Below are 23,985 nucleotides of genomic sequence, written 5' to 3'. Positions count from 1 at the left end.
TTAATAAGACAATTAATATTGTGATTAATTGTGTGCGATTTATTTACATTGATATGACTGTATTGCATAGTTACTAATAAATATTGTTAGTTTATAGCAATACGAGACTCCAACGTGGTTTCTATTTCTGCTGGTTCTTTATCCCCGTCACGGGGTCCGTGACATAATTGGGGTCTGCATCCGCGATATGAACAAATTGATCGGGAGGCTGGTTTGATTTGATTGGGGAGAATCCCTTTTGATTTGCTTGTGTGGAAACACAGCAGAAATGGATGTTAGCGACTTTTTGAAATCACCAGACCTGGTGACTTTGAAGTTAACTGAAGAGCATGAGTTGCGGGACATTGCTAAAGAATTGAGAATTGAGGTAAAGAAGGGTGAGACTAAGGTAGAAATTCAAAGAAAAATAGTTGAATATTATATAGATAAGGGAACATTTGATGAGGAGGCATTAGAGTTGTTCGTGGAAGGTGAATGTACTGAGGATGAGCTTCAGCTTCTGTTGGAAATAGTAAACAGGGAGCATGAACTGAAATTAAAACAGCTCGAGAGAGAGGTCAGAGAGGCAGAGAGACGAAGGGTCCATGAGGCTAAAGAGGCAGAAAGACAGAGACAGCTCGAGAGGGAGAAATGGCAATGTGAAGATCACGTGGCAGAAAGGCAGAGACAGTTTAAAAGGGAGAGGTTGCAGCAAAGAGGTTTAGTGTCGGACCCTGATGATTTTTACAGCTCGGAAGGGCTTGTTTTATGTGATGAATTTAAAAGTTGTGTTCCTGATGAGGTAAGGGCATACCCAGTGGCAGAGGATGCCCCACCCTGAGGGGGTTTGATAAGAAAGCAGACGAAGAAGTTTTAACCCACGAGGTTGAGTTAACTCCAGAAGGGAGTTTGCCAGAGAATAGCTGGGAGGTTCCTTGAATTTGAAACTGGGACAAGTGATGACAGCCCAGAAGAGGCAGTTGTTCCGATTGAATGTGTTCAGGTTGTTGAAGTACCTGTGTATTCACAGGGTTCTGAACCTTGTGTTGAAACTCAATTAAGGTCTGAGGTGTCTGACTTGGTTGGAAAGGAATGCAGTTTTTGTGTGTCAGATGGACTTGGTTCAGTGGATAAGGGGTTAACCTTGGTACCAGTGGAATGTGAGAATTCTCAGTCATTTGTAGTAGACCATGTTTTAAAAGCTGGACGTAATGGGAAAAGTGCTGTTCCTGGACTTTTGGATAAAGTGATGGAAAGGGTTGGATTGGTTGCGCGACCTTTGACCCTGCTTGCAGGACAAACGCCTGCTGAGACAGGATGTGCTGCTCTGTTGCACTTTGTTTGGACATTTGGAAGTCAGCACCTGCAAGGTCATGCTGTTATTCAGAGTGATAGTATGGAGAGGAAGAAGAATTGTTGTGGTTTTGGAGTGGAAGTTGTTATGGATACAAGTCGAAGTATAGATCATAATCAGATGGGCAGTTTGTTTGGTCTCTTTCATAATGTATACATGATTCTGATCAGCCTGATGATGGTACTGAGTTTAATGAACAATGGAGGCATGTTGACAGCTCTCCAAGATAAGAGTATTTCAGCAATTCAGCTGACGAGCAAAGTTGCTATTGAGACTCCCAACAAAGCAAAAATTAATGGTAAGATAGACGATTGGAACAGTTTTAAAAACCTACTGTCACGTACCCCGTGACGGGGATAAAGAAACCAGCAAAAAATAGAAAACACTTTGGAGTCTTGTATTGCTATAAACTACTAATATTTATTAGTAACTACGCAATACAGTAATATCAATGTAAATAAATCACACAGGTTAGCAATGAATATATATATGAGTATGTAAATCAGTAAGTGTGGAAATATATATACGAAGACCAAGCTTCTTTAAGTCTAGGGGTAAAAAAATACAGTCTTACAATGTTGAGTAAAGTTCAGTTCAGTTTGTGGTAATTAGTTGAATAGCGATGTGGGGGGAGAGGGGGGGAGAGGGGGGAGAGGGGGGAGAGGGGGGGAGAGGGGGGAGAGGGGGGGAGAGGGGGGAGGGGGGGAGGGGGAAGGGGGGAGGGGGGGAGGGGGGGAGGGGGGGAGGGGGGAGGGGGAGATGAGTCTTCAGGTGAGCTGATGCCGTTGATATTCTCGTCGTCCTTCAAAATCCTTTACAAGTCACCGACTGTGACTGTAACAAGGGGGGACCGGTCTTCTGTGGTGGAGCTATCACCCAGGCGAGGGTGGACACACAGACACCTCCCCACCAGTCAACCCCTTCTCCTATGTTGGAATAGCAATTTGGATCAATGCACCTGATTGATCCTCCAAAACCCACTTTTCCTGTGGCCCGACAATGCTCATTCAGTGTCCAGATCATGTGTCTGAGGTCTGTATCATCTGACCTCCCATTTATTTCACCAGGCTGAGCATCACCTGTCATTCAAAGAGTCCCTCCTTCCATTGTCTGTGAAGAAATGCACAAGCAGGCAACAAGTCCTCGAAAGTAACATCAATAATATCCTGTTGGCCACAATAGCAACCTTCGAGCTGCTCGGTGCTGTCTCCAACTCCAAACTCAGTAAAAATCCAAAGTTACTTTCAATGCCTTAAAATGACAGTCCAACCGTTAATCTTCGTCTCTCTCTCCCTTTTCAAAACAACGTATCGGTGGTAAATAACTGTCTCTCTCTCTCCTATCCAAACAAACCATCAATGATGAATGTCTCTCTCTGTCTCTCTTCAATCAGTTAATAGGGGCACTCCTGGATCCCCTCACACTCCAGAGAGCAAGTAAAAAATCATTAGAAGGGAAAAGATGAAATCTGAAACCAACTAGCAAATGATAACACAGTGGATAGTAAGAGTTGTCTCATGTATGTTAAAAAGAGAAATGACAGTGGACATAGGACCACTAGAAAATGAGGCAGGAGAAATAATAACAGGGGACAGGGAGATGGCTGATGAACTAAATGAATATTTTGTGTCAGTTTTCACTGTGGAAGACACTAGCAGTATGCCTGATGTTGTAATGTGTGAAGGAAGAGAAGTGGGTGCAGTTGCTGTTTCAAGAGAAAGGTGCTCAAAAAGCTGAAAGACCTGAAGGTACGTAAGTCCCCTGGACCAGAGGAACTGAACCCTAGGGTTCTGAAAGAGGTAGCAACAGAGATTGTTGTGGAATTAGAGATGATCTTTCAAAAATCAACCGACTCTGGCATGGTGCCAGAGGACTGGAAAATTGCAAATGTTACTCCACTCTTTAAGAAAGGAGGAAGGCAGCAGAAAGGAAATTATAGACCAGTTAGCCTGGCGTCAGTGGTTGGGAAGATGTTAGAGTCAATTGTTAAGGATGAGCTGATGGAGTACTTGGTGACACAGGACAAGATGGTACAAAGTCAGAATGGTTTCCTTTCAGGAAAATCTTAGCTGATGAATTTGTTGGAATTCTTTGAGGAGATTACAAGTAGGATAGATAAAAGGGATGCAGTGGACATTGTGTATTTGGACTTTCAGAAGGCTTTTGACAAGGTGCCACACATGAGACTGTTTACCAAGTTAAGAGCCTATGGTATTACAGGAAAGTTACTAATATGGTTGGAGCATTGGCTGATTGGTAGGAGGCAGCAAGTGGGAATAAAAAGATCATTTTCTGGTTGGCTGCCAGTGACTAGTGGTGCTCCGCAGGGGTCGGTTTTGAGACCACTTCTTTTTATTCTGTATATTAATGAATTAGATGATGGAATAGATGGCTTTGTTTCCAAGTTTGCAGAGGACACGAAGATTGGTGGAGGGGCTGGTACTGTTGAGGAATCAGGTAGGATGCAGAAGGACTTAGACAGATTGGGAGAATGGGCAAGAACATGACAAATTAAATACAATGTTGTAAAATACCTGGTCAGGCACTTTGGCAGTAGAAATAAACGAGTGGAATATTTTCTAAATGGGGAGAAAATCCAGGAATCTGAGCTGCAGATAGACTTGGGAGTCCTTGTGCAGAACACCCTGAAGGTTAACTTGCAGGTTGAGTTGGTTCGGTGATGAGGAAGGCAAATGCCATGTTAGCATTCATTTCAAGAGGTTTAGAATACTAGAGCAGGGATGCGATGCTGAGGCTTTATAAGGCACTGGTGAGGCCTCACCTTGAGTATTGTGAACAGTTTTGGCCCCCTCATCTGAGAAAAGATGTGCTGGCATTGGAGAGGGTCCAGAGGAGGTTCACAAGGATGATTCCAGGAATGAAAGGGTTATCATATGAGGAACGTTTGATGGTTCTGGGTCTATACTTGCAGGAATTCAGAAGGATGATGCGGGGATCTCATTGAAACCTTTAGAATGTTGAAAGGCCAAGACAGAGTAGATATAGAAAGGATGTTTCCCATGCTGTGAGAGTCCAGGACAAGAGGGCACAGCCTCAGAATAGAGGGGCGCCCTATGAAAACAGAGATGCAAAGAAATTTCTTTCGGCAAAGGGTGGTGAACTTGTGGAATTTGTTGCCACATGAAGCTGTGAAGGCCAGGTCGTTGGGTGTATTTAATGCAGTGATTGACAGCTTCTTGTTTAGACATAACAGCAAAGGTTACAGAGAGAAGGCCAGGGTCTGGGATTGAGGAGGAGATTTAAAAAAAAGGATCAGCCATGATTGAATGGTGGAGCACTGGATGGGCCAGATGGCCCAATTCTGCTCTTATGTCTTATGGTTCTTATACTGTACCTGGACTTTCAGAAAGCCTTTGAGAAAGTCCCACAGAGGAGATTAGTGGCCAAAATTAGGGCACATGGTATCGGGGCAGGGTACTGAAATGGATTGAATATTGGCTGGCTGACAGAAAATGAAGAGTAGCGATTAACGGGTCCCTTTCGGAATGGCAGTCGGTGACCAGTGGGGTACTGCAGGGTTCAGTGCTGGGACCTCAGCTGTTTACAATATATATTAATGATTTAGATGAGAGAATTAAAAGTAACATTAGCAAATTTGCCGATGACACAAAGCTGGAAGGCAGTGTGAAATGTGAGGAGGAGGTTATGAGAATGCAGGGTGACTTGGACAGGCTGGGTGACTGGGCAGATGCAGTTTAATGTAGAGAAATGTGAGGTTATCCACTCTGGTGGTAAGAATGGGAGAGCAGATTATTATCTAAATGGAGTCAAGTTATGAAAAGGGAAAGCACAACGAGATCTAGGTGTTCTTGTACATCAGTCACTGAAAGCAAGCATGCAAGTACAGCAGGCAGTGAAGAAAGCTAATGGCATGCTGGCTTTCATAACAAGGGGAATTGAGTATAGGAGCAAAGAGGGCCTTCTGCAGCTGTACAGGGCCCTGGTCAGACCATACCTGGAGTACTGTGTGCAGTTTTGGTCTCCAGATTTGAGGAAGGACATTCTTGCTATTGAGGGAATGCAGCGTGGGTTCACAAGGTTAATTCCCGGGACTGTCATATGTCGAAAGATTGGAGTGACTGGGCTTGTATACTCTGGAATTTAGAAGGCTGAGAGGGGATCTTATAGAAACATATAAGATTATTAAGGGATTGGACACGCTGGAGGCAGGAAGCATGTTCCCACTGATGGGTGAGTCCAGAACCAGAGGCCACAGTTTAAGAATTAGGGGTAGGCCATTTAGAACGGAGTTGAGGAAAAACTTTTTCACCCAGAGAGTGGTGGATATATGGAATGCTCTGCCCCAGAAGGCTGTGGAGGCCAAGTCTCTGGATGCTTTCAAAAAAGAGATGGATAGAGCTCTTAAAGATAGTGGAATCAAAGGTGATGGGGATAAGGCAGGAACTGGATACTGATAGTGGATGATCAGCCATGATCACAGTGAATGGCGGTGCTGGCTCGAAGGGCTGAATGGCCTACTCCTGCACCTTGTCTATTGTCTATTAGTCTAATGGACTATTTTCTAAATGGAGAGAAAATTCAAAAACTGAGATGCAAAGGGATTTGGGAGTCCCTGTGCGGGATTCCCTGAAGGTTAATTTGCAGGAGGCTGTGGTGAGGAAGGCATATGTAATGTCACCATTCATTTGAAGAGGACGAGACTATAAATGCAAAGATGTAACGTTGAGTCTTTATAAAGCACTGGTGAGGCCTCACTTGGAGTACTGAGGACAGTTTTGTGTCCCTTATCTTGGAAAGGGTGAGCTGAAACTGGAAAGGGTTCAAATGTGGTTCATGAAAATGATTCCAGGATTAAATGGCTTGTTATATGAAAATCGTTCGCTGGCTCTGGGCCTGAATTCACTGGAATTCAGAAGACTGAAAGGTACCCTAATTGAAACCTATTGAATCCTGAAGGACCGTGATGGAGTGAATGTGGAGAAGATGTTTCCTCTGGTGGGCGGGTCTAAGACCAGAGGACACAGCCTCAAAATAGACGGGTGTCCTTTTGGAACGGAGATGAGGAGGAATTTCTGTAGCAGGCAGAACTGAGTCTGTGGAAATCTTTGCCCCAGGCAGCTTGGGAGGCCAAGTCATTATTCATATTGAAGACAGAGGCTGATTGATTTTTGATTGGTCAGGGCATGGCGGGATACGGGGTGGGGGGTGCGGCAGGAGATACTGTAGCTGCAGACAGGAAAATTGGATCAGCCATGATGAAATGGCGAGCAGACATGGCAGGGAAAATGGTTTTATGGTCTAATGCAAGAATAAAAAGCGCCTCTGAAGGTATGTGGGGTCCTGTTGAGGGCCAACATGGAACACTGTGCACAGGTCTGGTCTCCTTCCCGGAGACAGTCTATGGGATAAAGGGAATGAAGGATTTTCCCAGATTGATTTCAGGGATGTGGTAGTGTCCTCAGGGAGATTACACTGACTGGGCCTGTCTCAAAACTAGAGAAATGAGAGGTGGTCTGACTGAGACAGACATAGTTTCACAGGGTTTTGACAGGGTGCGGAGAAATTTCCTCACTCAGATTGTGGTGAATATTTGGAATGTTCTTCACAAGTTTTCTAAATTTAAAGGCCAAATTTAAGGGTTCTGCGATGCTGGGAACGTTGCAGGAAAGTGGCGCTGAGGTTAAAGATCGGGTGTATTCTGAGGAAAGGGTAGGACAGGCGCAGCGGGCCGAATGGCCACGCCTGCTCCTGTTTCTTATTTTCTAGAGCATGAGTTTACCTTTGTGCCTTGTTTTCCTTTGGATTTCAGCCATTCGGATTGCACAGGGGAGCGGTGAGAGCTTCGGAGATCCATCGGCAGCTCCCGTCTCCCAGCAGCAGGGGACGAGTCCAGACAACAGGCCCCGATCCTCGGCGGGGAAAGACCGGGCGCCCTCCGTGTAGCTGAAACATCTCACGGAATCTCCGCCAGTCTCTTCAGCTCTGCCTTCGAAAGGATTCAGGACCGGCCGGTGTTGCAGCCGAAACCCGAGGCGCAGCTCCCAGTCTCCGGCCTCACTCGGTCCCGGTTCCGGACTCCGGCCCGCTTCCAGCGCTCAGCGTCCCGCCCACTGACACCTCTCAGCCAATGAGAGCATCCTTCTCCCAGCAGTGATCGATGATTGGCTGTGAGTGTGTCTGAGGACGGGCTGCTGCCGGGAGACGGAGATGTCTTTTTTTTTCCAAAAATACTTTATTCAGAAATATTACAAAATAAAAATAATTACATACAGAAAAAGAAAACCATTCGTTGACTGTGAGTCCTTATTCAATACAGTTATTAACAATAAAATTTTGCGTTGACTCTGTTCATTTACAAATGAAAGATGTTTACAGTAAATCATGTGTTTACTCTCAACTCTTGGTCAAGTGTTAAGACTTATTAACAATCAAAATATGTCATTCACAGTTTGTTCTCAGAATCAATGGAAGTTCACCGAAGCTCAAAGATCAAAGTAAATTTTATCATCAGAGTTTAGATAAGTCACCACATACAACCCCGAGAAGCATTTTCCTGCGGACATACTCAGAAAAAGTAAACAATAGTAACCATAACAGAAGCAGGCAGTGAAAGATCAACCAGAGTGCTGAAGGTAACAAACGGTACAAATGCAAATATGGAGAAATAGCGATAAATAACAAGAGATGAAATAACCGCAGCGGCTGCCGATGGATCTCCGGAGCTCTCACCGCACCCCTGTGCAATCCGACAGGCTGAAAGCCAAGGGAGAACAAGGCGCAAAGGTAAATTCGTGCTTTAGAAAATAAGAAACAGGAGCAGGCGTTGCCGTTCGGTCCCTTGCGCTGTTCTGCCCCTCAATTAGAAATGGCTGATCCTCGACCTCAGCGCCACTTTCCTTCAAAGCTCCCATCCATCATGGCCGAGCCCCTAAATATGTCTTTTTAATTTAGAAAACACAAAATATTCACCGCACTGTGGGCGGGGAAATTTATCCTCATCTCATTCCTGCTGAGGTGACCTTGGATTTTGAGTCTGTGATCCCCGGTTCCACTGCCCAGCCAGGAGAAATATCATTCCTGCCCCTACCCTGTAAATACCCTGTGAGACTGTGTCTGTCTCAATCAGGAAGCTTCTCCATGTGAACCTTGTGATAATGAAAGCAACACACATCAACGTTGCTGGTGTACGCAGCAGGCCAGGCAGCATCTCTAGGAAGCGGTACAGTCGACGTTTCAGGCCGAGACCCTTCGTCAGGACTAACTGAAGAAAGAGTTAGTAAGAGATTTGAAAGTGGGAGGGGGGTTTGTTTGTTGTTTGTTGTTTGTTGGTTGCTTGTGATAATGAAGTTGGTTACAGTTCTTTCAGACCAGCAGCTTTGACCACAAGAACATCAGACAGTGGTCAGCACGGAATGTCCTGCAGTTACTGCAGGAGAAGAACTGGATGGACATAGTGGAGTGGTTCGCTAAGCAGACAGTTCAGACCATCTGGCAGAATGCCTCCTCACCAGATCTCACCAACAGGCAGCAAGACCTTACCTGGCTGTCGGTGAGAAGGGCCTCCCAGTCTGATCCTTGCTGCATGCCCGGAGATCACTCCCACAGCGCGCTGCCCCGAGATTACTGCAGTGGAGACGAGACGGTCACTCAGCTCTTTGCGGACTGTGGGCTGGTGAAGATGTGTGGAGAAAGATGCAAGGGCCTGTGTCACAGCAGCTGCGTGACAGAAGGGTCACTGATCTTCGGGCTGTTCCCAGGACGCACAGGAAAACGGACATCAAGTGCTGCTGGAAGATCATCAACTCGGTGAAAGACCCCCGAAACTTGTTGGTCTGTCATCATATCGAGATGTCCGGAGAGCAGGGGTTCCCACCCTGGGGTCCAAGGTTAATGGAATTGGTCTTTGGCATAAAAGAGTTGGGGAATCCCTGTCGTGGAGGAATGCTGCCGACTGGCACATTCCAGGCTGCAGGGACACCATTGAAACTATAGAGATCCTCTAGTACTGGACCGGGAGGGGCCGGGTCGGCTGAGGAAGCCTCCCAGTTATTGTAGGAGTGAAACATCCCGGGGGGCGGGGGGCACATGCGCGACAACAGTCCTATCGGTTTTAAAGAATGTAAAACACTAAACACGGCATAGACGACAAATGTAAATTCTTTGGGGAAAGGCATTGCACGTTTTATCATGCTGAATATTTTATATAAAGCTTACTTTGACACAAAGAAGTATCAGCATCTGATCTGTGTCCAGAGTGAGGGAGACTGGGCTTCTGTTGGAGACGGGACTGACATGGGTTCAGTCACGAAGTTTTTCACACGAAGGGCTGTTGAAATCAGGACCTCGCCGAAAACAAATATCATTTTCCACCCTGTGACGTAGAATGTCCAGTGCTGTGCTTTTTCCTGCAGCCACAGGTCGGTCATCACCACTGCACAGCACAATATTCTCTCCACATCCCCACTCTCCTGGCATGAGCTAATTTAATAGTTATTGTCACTGTTCACAAATCCACCGTTTTACACTCCACTCTGACTCTCTTTAGACCTGGAGAAAGATTTAGAAAAAACGAGCTGCTGGAGGAACTCAACGGGTCAGGCAGCATCCGTGGAGGGAAATGGACAATCGATATTTCGGGCTGAGAAAGTCCAGGTGAAGGATCTCGACCCGGAAAGTCGATTGTACATTTCTCTCCATAGATCCTGCCTGACCCGCTCAGTTCCTCCAGCATCATGTTTCTCACCAGAGATTCCAGCATCTGCAGTCTCTCATGTCTTTAGAACTCCCCCCTGAGCCCTGCCTCAGACTGAACCAGGCTCTTCTCTCCGGCTTCATTTCTGTTCAGCTTCTTTTTCAGCCCATCACTCCCACTGGGGCACAGGCCGCCAGCAGCAGCCCTTTTAATTTAGAAAACTTGTGGAGAATACTCCAAATATTCACCGCACTGTGGGTGGGGAAATTTCTCCTCATCCTCGATCCGAGGATGATCACAGGACTTCAATCGTCTTCCATGTGAAGGTCCTCCGGATCGCAGCGATGGGGCCTTTGGAGATTCAGCTGACATTTTTGTCGCACGAGGTTTTTACGAGATGGGGTTGCTATCCATATAGCCAACTCTTCTCCGCTCGTAGCCGGGCTTAGACAGTCCATGGCCACGTTTTCTTATCTGTTGCCTGTTTAATGTGTTTTTGATCCACACTAAACATAGAAATGGCCAGAATTTCCACTGAACACATCCAGCAAAACCATGTTCACCCATGAGTCTGCAGCGCGTGTAGTGGACAATCGCGGTACTGCAGGGGATCGGCAGCTCCCCGAAAGCGGAAGCGTTCTGAATCAGGAAGTGCCGGGAGTTAACATGGCTTCGAAAGCACCGGCCGAGAGTTGGACCGAGGAGGTAATTTGTCCCATCTGTCTGGATTTCTTCACCGATCCGGTTATACTGAAGTGTGGACACAACTTCTGTCGCTCTTGTATCACACGGTGTTGGGAAAGGGAGGAGAGAAACTCCTGCCCGGAATGTCGAGAGGTGTTTGCTGACCGCACCCTCAGGGCCAATCGGGCCTTAGCAAATCTGGCTGAAAAAGCTCGAAATCTAAACCTAAATCGGAAAGGGAAGGAAAGTAAACTTCAGTGCGAGGAACATGAGGAAGAACTGAAGCTGTTTTGTGAAACGGACAAGACACTGATCTGTGTGATCTGTGCAGTTGCGGAGGAACACAGAGAGCACCGCTTCATGCCGATTAAAGAAGCTGTTAAAATCTACATGGTAAAAACTAACGTTAATTTAATACTTAACGCATTTCCTTTCTCCTACATGCCATCACACGAGCCTCCGTAACCAACACATCATTCTCTGCAACTTTCGTCATCTCCAACGGGATTCTACCATCTATCCGTCCCACAGCCCATCCCACACCCGACAACTCTCCGCTCTCTGCAGGAATCGCTCCCCGGACTGTATCGCCCTTATCCATTCGCTCCTCCCCACTGATCTCCCTCCTGGCCCTGACACCTGGAAGCGGGACAAGTGCTACACCTGACTCCTAACCTCCTCACTCGTCACCATCCAGGGCCCCAAACAGCCCCAGTTCCTCCAGTTTCTTCCATGGTCGATTGTCCTCTCGTATTAGATTCCTTCTTCTCCAGTTCCTTTCCTCTTCCACCTGTCCCCTCTCAGCTTCTCACTTCATCACCTCCCCCACGTTCCCCCTCACGTTGTCTCACCCGTCGCCTGTCAGCTGGTTCTCATCCCCAACCGTTTTATTCTGGCTTCTGCGCCATTCCTGCCAGTCCAAATGAAGGGTCACATCCCGAAACGTCGACTGTTTATTTCCCCTGGTAGATGCTGCCTGACTCACTGAGTTCCTCCGGCATTTTGTGTGTGATGATCGGGTTTGATCGCCTATTTCTTTTTGATCCATTTTTTTTTTACTTTTTCCTTCTCTCTCTCTGACTTCCAGGATCAGCTAAAATCTTCCTTACACTCTCTCACAAAAAAGAAATCAGACTTCCAGGAAAAGGAGCAGCAACAGAAAGAGAAGATTTCCGGAGTTCGGGTGAGGCTTCCTGAGCGGAATTTCTGATATTACTGTAAAGTTTTGCTCCCTTTAATGCAGAATAGCAGAGTATCGCAGCTCCAGTGACCTGGGTTCGATCCTGACCTCTGGTGCTGTCTGTGTGGAGTTTGCATGTTCTCCCTATGACCACGACAGTTTCAGACACATTCCATGGACATACTGCATGAATGGTTAAATACAATTAACCCTGTGAAGGTGGGGGAGGGTGTATGTGAATCAGGTGGGAGTTAATGGGTCAATGGGGAGAATTGGTTTCAGAAAAATGTAAGTGAATGGGGTTGATGGGAATGTTTCAGAGTTAGCATGGACATTAATGGACCGAATGGTTTCCTTAATGTCATAAAGAAATACACATAGCAATACAGTAAATTCATCTTCACCTTTCATTCGACAGGAACAGTCACACAGCCTTCAGTCCCACGTCACATCCCAGTTTGCTGAACTGCACCAGATTATCACTGAGAAAGAGCAGAGTTTACTCAGGGATCTCAAGGAAGAAGAGAAGAGGATTCTTAATCCAATGGAGAAAAATCTTTGTGAGATTCAGAAGCATATAAGGCTTATTCAGGAGGAAATCACTATGTTAAAGGAACAGATGGATCAGAAAGACAGTGTGATTTTTCTCAAGGTGAGGGATTTTATTTCAATTTGTTTCTGTCAAAGGGCACTAAATGAACAGTGGTATATTTGAAATAAACACAGCACAGCGGCCAATTCTAACAAACCAATTGCCGCTGTTGGTGACGTCACACAGATAGTTATGATTGTATGACGAGCCCTCCAGTCACTCCAATAACGACGTTCCAAAATGTCGAAGACAGGTATTCAATCCTTTATCTGCAAGATACGATCATGAGGCAATGAAACTTCAGTGTAATTAATCGTAAATTAATCAGCAACGAAGCGGTCAACAAACAACAAGATATCTTCCGTCCTCAGCTCAAAACTGCCCAGGACAAAGCATGGATACGTAACTTATTCCCTTCGCTATTACCAGGCCGCCACACACGTGACTAGTTGCTGTAACAATCACATACCACAGAAAACAATGCTGACAAGGCTATGAAAGACAGAAAACAGATGTGTTGCTCCTAGACACAGCATTAATAAATGGCAGTAAACTGTTACGTCCCAGGACAGAATGCAAACTTCTCTGAAATAATTTATTCTGATCATAACACAGAGCTGCTGATTGTCTACTTACTTATCACATTAAATATCCTCTAAAACTCCCATTAACACCCAGTTCCAGTCACAGGCTGTGAGTGTGTCTGGTGCGGTGGGTGTGACGGTCTCTCTGTCAATCCGTGAAAACAAAGAATGTGACCCACACATCAGACTTATCCTCCATATCCGGTTTCCATCAGGTTAGGGAAACTTTCAATGTTTCTTTATCTTTTCACATAAGTTTCACATTAGAAACGTAGAAATATAAACATTGAAAACCTACAGCACAATACAGGCCCTTCAGTCCAACATGTCCTTACTTTAGGAATTACCTAGGTTTACCCATAGCCCTCTATCTTTCTGAGCTCCATGTGCCTATCCAGGAGTCTCTTACAAGACCCCATCGTACTGGCATCCAGTACCGCTGTCGGCAGCCCATTCCACACATTCAGCACTCTCTACGTAAAAATATTACCCCTGACATCTCCTCTGTACATACTTCCAAGCACCTTAAAACTGTGTCCTCTCGTGCTAGCCATTTCAGCCCTGGGAAAAAGCCTCTGACTCTGATCAATGCCTCTCATCATCTTATACAGCTCTATCAGGTCACCTCTCATCCTCCATCGCTCCAAGGAGAAAAGGCCGAGTTCACTCAACCTATTCTCATAAGGCATGCTCCCCAATCCAGGCAACATCCTTGTAAATCTCCTCTGCACCCCTTCTATGGTTTCCACATCCTTCCAGTCGTGAGGCGACCAGAACTGAACACAGCACTCCAAGTGGGGTCTGAACAGGCTCTTACGTAGCTGTAAGATTACCTCTCGGCTCCTAAACTCAGTCCCGTGGTTGATGAAGGCCAATGCACCGAATCTCTTCTTAACCACAGTCAACTTGTGTAGCAGATTTGAGTGTCCTATGGACTTGGACCCCAAGATCCCTCTGATCCTCCACACTACCAAGAGTCTTACCATTAATACCAAAGTCTGCCATCATATTTCACCATTATCTGGTTTGAACTGCAAACTGCCACTTCTCAGCCCAGATTTGCATCCTATCGCTGTCACGCTGTAAACTCTGACAGACCTCCACATTATCCACAACACCCCCAACCTTTGTGTCATCATCAAATTTACTAACCCATCCTTTCATTTCCTCATCCAGGTCGTTTATAAAAATCACAAAGAGAAGGGGTCCCAGAACAGATCTCTGAGGTACACCACTGGTCACCGACCTCCATGCAGAATATGACCCATCTACAACCACTCTTTGCCTTCTGTGGGAAAGCCAATTCTGGTTGCACAAATCAATGTCCCCTTGGATCCCTTGCTGAAATCCATATACACTACATCTACTGTTCTATCTTCATCAATATGTTTTGTCACATCCTCAAAAAATTCAATCGGTTTCATAAGGCACGACCTGCCTTTGACAAATCCTGCCTCTCAGGATCTTCTCCATCAAATTACCAACCACTGAAGTTGACTCACTGGTCTATAATTTTCTGGGCTATCTCTACTCCCTTTCTTGAATAAGGGAACAACATCTGCAGCCCTCCAATCCTCGAGAATCTCTCCCGTCCCCATTGATGATGCAAAGATCATCGCCAGAGGCTCAGCGATCTCCTCCCTCACCTCCCACAGTGGCCTTGGGTACATCTCATCTGGTCTCCATCATAAACAGGCCATTCGATCCATCATCCTCTTACAATGTCCCTGCTTGAGAATTCTCTTCCCACACCCAGAAACAGTACCCTGAACTCCATGGTCCCTCACGTGTTTATCCAGTTTTCCCATTACATTCAATCTCTGCTGTTCCGCTTCAACCACTCCTGTGGTAGCGAGTTACTCTTCACTAAATTTCATATGGGATTTATTAAAATCCACCTGGAATTTCATCTCCCACAATTCTTCCCATAAATAGAGGTACATCTACCCCCCTGCCCTGAGCACATAATTAAATCCATCACTGATCTTAAATTCTTACATCTTATCATCGTAATGTCGTACCCAGATGAAAATGCACAACCTGTCCTGTCTTCCTTCTAAGTTTCATCCTCTCAGTAATGGTCTAACATTCAGAGACTTTCCCTGTAATTTAATCCGTGGTTCTGTATTGGTTGTGTTTGTGAGTTACCGTGAGAGTGGGAATTTTCAACACCTTTGAATGATTTGGATGAAATTCAGGATGTGGACAGTAAGTCCAAGTCTAATCAGATTTATGTGTGATTTATTTCAGGAGGAAGCTCGTCGGAACAGGAGGTAGGACATACTCTTCATTGAAAACCTGTATAGTTGAAACTTGCAGTTTATAACAAGCAGTTTAATATTTACAGGGTTAATGACCATGTGCAGGAATTGTCAATGACAGATGAGGCCCAACCGTTTGAAAAATTCGATCACCCCTATTTGTTGAACACGGTGCTGAGAGAAACACTTGATGCCGTTAATCGAGGTAAAACTTACAAAGATCCATTTCTCCTTGTTCTGTTAAGTTCCAATTTGAAGTGAAAATTGTCTGTAATTTGGTTGGGCGGAGGGCGTGGGTTGAGAACGAGTGAAGCGACAGGACTGATAGCAAAAATGCAAAGACATCATGCAGTCAAACTGTTAGCTAGGGCGGGCAGATGCGAGGACAAAATTGCAGCCAGCAGTGTGAGTATCAGTGCATTAGGATGCAGAATAAAAAGGGTAGCAGATACAGTACACAAGGTGTTATATCTCAATGCATGGAGTGTGAGAAAGAAGGTGGATTATCTTATTGCTTGATTACAGATTGTCAGATATGATTCTGTGGCCATCACTGAATCATGGCTGAAGGATGGTTGTAGTTGGGAGCTGAATGTCCAAGGTTACACAATGTATCAGTGGTATTGGAAGGTAGACAGGGGGCTTGGTGTGGTTCTGCTGGTAAATCAGTAGAAAGAAGTGAGATAGGATAGGAAGATATTGAATCCTCGTGGGTTGAGTTTTTTTATTTCAACATGCAGGTCAATTGGGAAAATCAGGTTGGTAATGGATCTCAAGAGAGTGAATTTGTTGAATGCTGTGTGATGTTTTATCGAGCAGTTTGTCCATGAGACTACTCAGGGAACAGCTCTACTGGATTGGGTGTTATGTATTGAACCAGAGGTGATTAGGTAAAAGAACCCTTAGGAGAGAATGCTCACAACATGACTGAGTCCAACCTGAAATTTGATAAGCAGAAAGTAACGTCTGACGTTGTAGTATTTCAGAGGATAAAATAAATTATAGTGGTCCGAGAAAGGAGTTGGCCAAAGTAAATTTGTCAGAAATGGTGTCAGTTTCTGGGAAAATGAGGAAGGTGAAGGATAGATGTATTCTCAAAATCAATAAATACTCAAATGGCAAAATGGCTGACAAGGGAAGACAAGCTAATGTAAATGCAAAAGAGTGGGCACACAACAAAGTAAAAATTAATAGGAGACAGAGAATTGGGAAGCTTTTAAATACCTACAGACAGGAACTGAAAGAATGATTGAGAGGAGAAAAATGAAATATTAAATTGAATTGACTATTACTTACATCCTTCATATACACGAGCAGTAAAATTCTTTACGTTATGTCTCCGTCTCAATGTGCCATTTACAGTGTCCGTGCTGGCTTGAGCGTCGAGCTAGCAACTCGGCCTCATAAGAATAAGAAAGCCGGCTTAAAAAACGCCATCATGACAGCATCCCGATGACTCCACTCGGAGTTAAGGGTTTTCTTCTTCTTCTCTTCATGATAAACTACATGTATAACATGCTTGTCAATATAACATAGAAATACAGTTGTCTCAGCATGAGTTAAGCAGGCTGATGGCCTGGTGGAAGAAGCTGTCCCGGAGCCTGTTGATCCTGGCTTTTATGCTACGGTACATTCCCCGGACGGTAGCAACCAGCACAGTTTGTGGTTGGGGTGACTCGGGTCTCCAATAATCCTTCAGTCCCTTTTTACACACCTCTCTTTGCAAAACAAGTTAGCAAACAATATCAAACTGTTTTTGTTTTTTTTAACTATCGGAAAAAAAATAGAGATGAGAGTGGATATAGGGCTGCTAGAAAATAAGGCCAAATATATAGCAACGGGGCACAAAGAGATGGCAGATGAACTAAAAGAGTATTTTGCATCAGTCTTCACTGTGGAAGACACTGTGCCAGATGCTGAAGGGTGCGAGGGAAGAGAAGTGAGTGTAGTTACTGTTAGAAGAGAGAAGGTGCTCAAAAGAGCTGAAAGACTTAAAGGGACATAAGTCACCCGGCCCAGATGAACTGCACCCTAGTGTTCTGAAAGAGGTAGTGGTAAACATTGTGGAGGTATTTGAAATGATCTTTCAAAAATCATTGGACTCTGGTATGGTGCAAGAGGACTGGAAAACTGTAAATGTCACTCAACTCTATAAGTAAGGAGGAACGCAACAGAAAGGAAATTATAGACCAGTTAGCCTCACCTCTGTGGTTGGGAAGACATTAGTGTCAATTGTTAAGTATGAGGTTATGGAATACTAGGTGACACTGGACAAGATAGGAAAAGTCAGCATGGCTTCCTTTAGGGAATATTTTGCCTGGCAAACCTGTGGGAATTCTTTGAGGAGATTACACGTAGGGTAGATAAAGGGGTTGTAGTGCATGTTGTATATTTGGACTTTCAGAAGCCTTTGACAAGGTTGAACACATGAGGCTGCTTACCAAGTTAAGAGCCCACGGTGTTCCAGAAATGTTATTGGTATGGGTAGAGCATTGGCTGGTTGGTAGGATATACAATGCTGGAAAATTCATGGTCATGTACTTTGGTAGTAGACATAATATGCAGATTATTTTAAATGGGGAGAAAATCCAAAAATCTGAGATGCAAATGGACCTGGGAGTCCTTCTGCAGAACACCCTAAAGGTTAACTTGCAGGTAGAGTCAGTTGTGGGGAATGTAAATCCAATGCTAGCATTCAGTTCATGGGGTTTAGAATACAAGAGCAGGGCTGTGATGCTGAGGATTTATAAGGCACTGGTGAGGCCTCACCTTGAGTATTGTGATCAGTTTTGGGCTCCTCATCTCAGAAAAGATGTGCTGACATCGTTGAGTGTTCAGAGGAGGTTCACAAGGATGATTCCGGGAATGAAAGGGTTATCAGACGTGAAACATTTGATAGCCCAGTGCCTGTACTCACCGGAATTTAGAAAGATGATGGGGGAATCTGATTGAAACCTTTCGAATGTTGAAAGGCCAAGACAGAGAAGATGTGGAAAGGATGTTTCCCATGGTGGGGGAGTCTAGGACAAGAGGGCACAGCCTCATGATAGAGGGGCATCTATTTAGAAACAGAGTTTGAACACAGTATCAAAGGTTGTGGGGAGAAGGCCCGGGAGTGGGGTTGAGGAGAAAAAAAGGATCAGCCGTGATTGCATGGTGGAGCAGACTCGATGGGCCAAATGGCCTAATTCTGCTCCTATATCTTATGGTCTTATGGTTATCAGACCACTACATTGAAGCATTGTGAGAATGAGCCCAGACACACCAACCGGCATTGACATCTTTCAACCACACAGCATAACTGGCCTGGCAAAACTCCCCCACACACATACACAAGAGGAATTGGCAGATTGTAGTCAGAGTCTCAGCAATGTATGTTGTTATTTCCCTCAGTAACCTGGAAACTATTCTCTTCAGACACGGTAATTTACTTAGTTAAACAACTCACACTTGTCACACATTGTCAGCACACACCAGACATGTGATGACACACTGTGACATGCAAATATGTCAATGTGCACACTCTCCCTCAATGTGTACACACAAACACACGGATATTTACCACAATCAGCACACACGCACACACACACACACAATATCAGAGTGTGACACACGGTCAAAGAGTCAAAGAGACAGGCACAAATTCCCATTTAGGAATGAAATCTGTGCTCCTTACCCAGTCTTTTTGAGGCACTGAGCTGCCCTCTGATGTGACGTCACATCAACAGTTCACAGACAGACTCCGGGGTGAGATTCCTCAGGAGGATGATCTGGGAGGGTTTGACAGATGTTGAACCCATGGCCCACTTCATCCATCTGCAAGACTAAGATGTCTTCTCGAGCATGTCCCGTTTGTGTGTGTTTGCCCATATCCCTCTAACCATTTCCTATCTATGTACCTGTCCAAGTTTTTTTCACGCAGAGAGTGGTGAGTGCGCGGAATGGGCTGCCGGCAGTGGTGGTGCAGGCGGAAACGACAGGGTCTTTTAAGAGACTCCTGAATGGCTACATGGAGCTTAGGAAAATAGAGGGCCATGGGTAAAGCCTAGGTAGTTCTAAAGTAGGAACATGTTCAGCACCAGCTTTGTGGGCTGAAGGGCCTGAATTGTGCTGTAGGTTTTCTATGTTTCTATATTTCTTCACATTCGGGGAAGCGGAAATGCAGACAATACCCCCAGCGTGGTCTGTCATCGACATCAAAGATCTTGCTTAAGTTCATGTGGACAGTGTCGAATAGGCTGATGAATACAGGACTGAAGGTGTTATATTTGAATGCTCCAGTATACGGAATAAGGTAGATGATGTTGTAGCACAGGTAGAGATTGGCAGGTACAACGTTGTTGACGTCACTGAGTTGTGGCTGAAAGGAGATGCTGGTTGAAGCCCAACATCCAAGGATACACCTTGTATTCAAAGGACAGGCAGGTAGGCAGAGGGGCTGGGGAGGCTCTGTTGGTAAAAATTGAAATGAAATCCTTAGAGAGAGGTGGCATAAGATTGGAAGATGTTGAGTCATTGTGGGTGGAGTGAAACAACTGCAAGGGTAAAAAGACCCTGATGGTAATTATATACAGACCTCTACATAGTAGCCAGGGTCGAAATGGGATACAAATCACACCAGGAGATGGAAAAAGGGCACGGTGAAGGTCGGAATGGGGGGATTCAACAGCATGTAGATTGGGAAAATCAGGTTGTGCTGCATTCCAGGAGAAGAAATTTGTAGAATGCCCCCAAGATGGCTTTTTAGAACAGATTGTGGTTGAGCCCGATGGGAGAAAGGCAATTCTGGAGTGGGATTTTTATAATGAACCAGATATGATTTGGGAGCTTAAGGTAAAAGAATTGTTAGGAAGCAGTGATCATAAAATGATAGAATTCACGCCAGATTTTGACAGGGAGATAAAGTCAGATGTATCATGAGATGGAAAGGGAGATGAGTCAGAGAGGAGTAAAGTTAGTTGCAGAGGCTTGAGGGAGTTGCTGGGCAAAGTAGATTGGAAGGGGACACAAGCAGTGATAATTGCAGAACAACAAAGACTGGAGTTGACAGTTTGGGATGAAACCCTGCATCAGAGCCCGTGTTGTTTAAGGGTCACTGCAAATACTTCCCCTGTCCTAATGAGGGGCTGCGGGTGATGGGGTTGTGGGAAAGGGGACAAAGGGATCCCCATCTCCATCTTTGTCCCCCTCCAGCTACTCGTTACGTCTACGCACACAGTTCACCCACAGGCTTTGCATCCCTCCCCCACCTGGCTCTGGTTCAATCTGCCATTCATCTCTCCCCTACTGGTTCCTGTTATCACTCCCTTTACTGTCTCGAACCTTCAAACTCCCCACTCGCAAATGAATGTTAACATTGAATGAAGGGCCTGTTCCTGTGCTGTACCGTTCTATGTTCTCTGTTCCCTGTTCAGAAGAATGAGAGGAGATCTCAGGGAAGAACAAAATTCTTTCAGGAGTCAACTGGCAGCAAGGATGCAGCCAGGATGTTTCCCTGTCTGAGGAGTCAAGGGTCAGGGGTCACTGTCTGTTTGGAATTCTCAGCACCCGTCGGGGGAAGGGGTTTGGGGGTTCTTATCCATTCAGTTCACAGAGCCATCGCCGTACAGCATAGAAATGTGCCCTTCGACCCATCACCTCTGTGCTGACCTATTTACCCATCTACATTCATCGCATTGGCCAGCATTAGGTCACTCTCCTTCTGTGTCTTGCCTGTTGAAGTGTCTGTCCAAGTGTCTCTTAAACACAGAGGACTGGAAGCCTGTGACCTGCAGAGGTCGGTGCTGGGGCCGTGGTTGTTTGTCAATCATATTAATGATTTGGATGATAATGTAGGTGACATAATTAGTAGGTTTATGGGTGACACTAAAATTCATGGTACAGTGGACAGGGAAGAGAGTTAAAGCAACACTGACAACACACTGGAGGAACTCAGCAGGTCGGGCAGCATCCGTGGAAAAGATCGGTTGACGTTTCGGGCCGAAACCTTTCGTCAGGATGTAGAGGGAAGGGGCAGAGGCCCGAAAAAGAAGGTGGGGGGCGGGTGGGAAGGAGAAGGCTGGTAGGTTCCAGGTGAAAAATCAGTAACGGGAAAGATAAAGTGGAAGGGGAAGACGGTTATCTCTGTTTACAGCGGGCCCTTGATCAACTGTAGAGATGGGTACAGGGAGAATGTTTTAAAATAGATCTTGGCAGGTACGCGGATAAGAAAGGTGAATGAAATAATGGACGAATGGGACTTGCTCATTAAAGCAAGCTGGTCGGCACGAACAAGTTGGGCCGAAGAAACTCTGTGACCTCCTGATAGTCCAGTCACCCACCCCCTGCCCATCTTAATCCATCCCTATCCCGCTCTAGTTTCTGCTGTTTATCTCCGCTATGTATTTCCGTTCTTGAGGGAAGATGTCCACCTGAAATGTAGTCTGTCCATTTCTCTCCACACCTCCTGCCTGACCCGCTCGGTTCCTCCAGCATTTTGTGTCTGTTTGATCGGGAAATCTCTGCTCTCCGTCCAGCGGAAACCCTTGGGGAGACATCAGTTGTCCATCCGCTTTCGTTGGGTCAAACCTCGGGAAAGGTCCGTGTCGGCCATCCGACCGCGCCTGAGGCCGAGCGGCCTTTCCACCGGTCCCCGGGGCCGCGCTGCCCGAGTCTCCCCCCGATCCCCGGGGACTCTCTAATTCTCTGCTTCTCCCCCCCAGTCTCTGTCACCCTGGATGTGGAAACGGCGAATCCGTGTCTCGAGGTGTCTGAGGATCGGAAGAGTGTGAGATGGACCCGGACCCTGAAGAATCTCCCTGACACCGGGAAGAGATTCACATACTGGGAATGTGTGCTGGGATCGGAGGGATTCACATCGGGGAGACATTACTGGGAGGTGGAGGTGACGGGGAATCGGGCCTGGTGTCTGGGAGTCGCCGTAGAGTCTGTGGAGAGGGAGGGAGAGGTCAGACTCAGTCCGGATACCGGATTCTGGGTCATCGCGCGGGTTGATGACGTGTTACATCGGGATTGTGACGTGATCATCTCCCCTGAGTCCCGTCTCCCTGCCGGTCCCATCCCCGGGAGGGTGGGAGTTTATCTCAGTTACCCGTCCGGGACAGTTTCATTTTACAACGCGGAGACCAAGTGCCATCTCCACACCTTCACTGGGAATAAATTCACGGGGAAACTTTATCCTTTCTTCGCGACCTGGGATGGAAACCAGTGGGTGAGAATCTGCTCCGGTTCCGCTCCGGGTCTGTAAACGGGTCGGGTCCCGGGACCGGCGTCAGGAGTAAAGTCACTGTAAATATAAATGTGCAGAGAGTGAAATAAACACGAGATGAGAATTATCGATCTGTTAATTTTAACTCGTTCACCGCATCCGACAACGGAACAGAAACACCGCGGATTCAGCAGCAGCCGCGGGGCGGCGGGTCCTGAGCTCCCCCGGGTCCTAAACTCCACCCGCACTGAGACAGGTTAAATGTGACCAGTGGGGCGGTGCTGACAGGAAAAGACAGTGAAGATTGATACAATGTGTTCATTAAGTTCATCTGACATTTCTTTGTCCCCCACCACTACTTCACCAGCATCATTTTCCAATCCAATATCAACTCTCATCTCCCTTTCACTCTTCATGTAACTGAAAATGAACTTTTAGTATCCTGCTTTATGTTATTGGCTAGTTTGCTTCATATTTCATCTTTAACATTCTTATGGCTTTTTTTTTGTTGCCTTTTGCTGGATTTTAAGAGCATCCCAATAATCCAACATCCCACTCACCTTTGCTCCCTTATATGCCATTTCCTTAGGTAACACGCAGTCCTTAACTTCCCTTGTCAGCCATGGATTCCCACCGCTGCCATCTGAGAAATTCTTCTGTCGGACATGTCTCTCCTGCGCCTTGTAATCTATTCCCAGATACGTCAGCCACCTCTGTTCAGCCATCGTCCCCACAGTATCCTCCTCCAATTCACCTGGGCAAGCTCCTCTCTCATGCCTCTGTCATTCCCTTTATTCCATTGCGAGACTGATACATGTGACTTAGGCTTCTCCCTATGAAAATGCAGTATGAATTCAATTATATTATGATCACTGCCTCTAACGGGTTCCTTTACTTTCAGCTCCTGGAGATGATCAGGGTTATTACACAACACCCAATCTTAGATGGTCTTTCCCCCAAGTAGGCCCAAACACAAGCTGCTTTAAAAAGCCGTCTCGTAGGCATTCAACAAACGCCCTATCGTGATCTAACAACAACCTGATTTTCCCAACCCTTTGCATATTGATGTCCCCGATATAATTGTGACGTTACCGTTATTATAGGCCTTTGCCGGTTCAATACTGCGAATTAATTTAAAGCTAGTCCCTTAACTTAATAAAGTTTTTATCTGAAAACAACCAACCCTACCAAAGATTGTACTGAAGACTGCATTTGATTTTTTCAGCCATATCTGCTTCACACTGAAATAGTATGTGTTTACCAGTTTCATAATGACAAAATGTACACGACACAGAATGATGCTTTCCAATTAGATACAAGGCATAATTAAACATCGTGTGGGCATTTCTAAGTCGTGTCAATATTATTTCTTCCATTCTTATTTTTAGCCCTTCTTCCATAAACCCGACTGGTTTATGTATTCCGTGAAGGTGCCTGTCCTGTATCCTACAACTCTTGCCATAAGGCCCT

The 23,985-nt window shown here is 45.7% G+C and overlaps 1 pseudogene; it reads left to right on the top strand.

Moving 5' to 3' along the window:
- The first annotated feature begins 10,659 nt into the window (after positions 1-10,659).
- Positions 10,660-22,659, top strand: LOC140185290 (zinc-binding protein A33-like; annotated as a pseudogene).
- The last annotated feature ends 1,326 nt before the right edge of the window (positions 22,660-23,985 follow it).

Source organism: Mobula birostris, chromosome 20 (assembly GCF_030028105.1).
Source record: "Mobula birostris isolate sMobBir1 chromosome 20, sMobBir1.hap1, whole genome shotgun sequence".
Lineage (NCBI taxonomy): Eukaryota > Metazoa > Chordata > Chondrichthyes > Myliobatiformes > Myliobatidae > Mobula > Mobula birostris.
The sequence above is the reverse complement of the archived record's forward strand: the minus strand, read 5'-3'. Positions and strand labels throughout refer to the sequence as shown.